Source organism: Penaeus japonicus, unplaced genomic scaffold (assembly GCF_977035675.1).
Source record: "Penaeus japonicus unplaced genomic scaffold, GWHDUDI00000001_assembly GWHDUDI00000002, whole genome shotgun sequence".
Taxonomy (NCBI): Eukaryota; Metazoa; Arthropoda; class Malacostraca; order Decapoda; family Penaeidae; genus Penaeus; species Penaeus japonicus.
In genome coordinates this window covers 32298275-32299522 of record NW_028234404.1, presented here as the reverse complement: position 1 = coordinate 32299522, position 1248 = coordinate 32298275, and the positions used below count along the sequence as shown (strand labels likewise).

Sequence of the window (1248 nt, the reverse complement as noted above, 5' to 3'; positions counted from 1 at the left end):
TGACAACAAACCCGATATTCCCCAATGGCCGTATAGAATATCGCACGCCCCCCTCCTTTCGTGTTAACATTTCTAAAGTCCTCAGCATTCAAAGGATTCTGAAGCAGTTATAGATTCACAAGAAACACATGTATATTTCAGATATACTTTTTGAAACCCTTCACATTTTTTTTTCTTCGTGAAATATAACTCGAAAAAATAAAACATATATTAGTACTTATCTATGGTTGCACTTACGATTCGATGATATTTATTTGCTTTGTGAGAAAGGCTTGTGTCGAGTAATACTGATCGTTGGTTGATCTCATATAGCAGTGGAAAGAAAACGTGGCAACTGCAATCAACTTTGCATTTTCCGTTAGGATTTACTCGAACATCCTCACCTGCGTTACAGTACTCATACAATGCATCAACAAGTTACTGTATGAATAGAAAGAACAAATAAATAAACAAGCAAGACGAGAAACCATATATATACACACACTCCATTCCGACCCCACGGATTCAACAGGCTAAAACTCTCGGGGCTCGCTCGCCCACTTTCAAGCGCCTCCCAGTCACAGACAACCTGTTCAGGCGCGGTCCGAAGATACACTGAGCCCGTCCGCCGCCACACACCCTAGTCCGTCGGCAGACCTTACTTGTTTCACTAACCTATACTAAGGATGCGGGCCGGAATATGACCTGGAAAATGATTCTCTGATCAATAGTAAGGTGCATTCAGGTATAGCTTGCATGGTGTTACAAGTTGAGTGATGAATGAAGTGCATTATGGTTTTAAAAAATTCATGTTATAATTATTCTAGTTATTCTACTGCATGGTGTGTTTGTATTTTTAAAAATATTTTTTTTTTGAACAAAACACCCAGGATCGGTGAAATAATTGAAAAATAAAAAAAAAAAAATAAAAACATAGAAATAAGAAAAATAAAAAAAAAAAAAAAAAAAAAGCAAAAGAGAAAGAGATAGATAGAAAGGAAGATATATAGATAGATAGATAGATAGATAAGAAGAAGAAGAGAGAGAGAATATATTTGTTCTTTTTTTATATATATATATATATATAATATATATATATATAATATTATATATATATATACATATATATAGATATTATATAAAATATTATATATTATAAATATATATATATGATATATATACAACACACACACAAACTCATACTTTAGATTAATTATATAATTATAAATATATATCAATATCATATATCTAGCATATATATAGATAAAT

The 1248-nt window shown here is 31.7% G+C and overlaps 1 protein-coding gene across 1 annotated transcript in view; it reads right to left on the bottom strand.

The window, feature by feature from the left end:
* LOC122247873 (uncharacterized) overlaps positions 1–582 on the bottom strand; it is a 119282-nt gene extending 118700 nt beyond the window's left edge. The window contains exon 1 of the mRNA XM_086544189.1: positions 483–582. The gene's annotated coding sequence lies outside the window, so the exon portion shown is untranslated. The remainder of the gene's footprint in view (positions 1–482) is intronic.
* Between the last annotated feature and the right edge of the window lie 666 nt (positions 583–1248).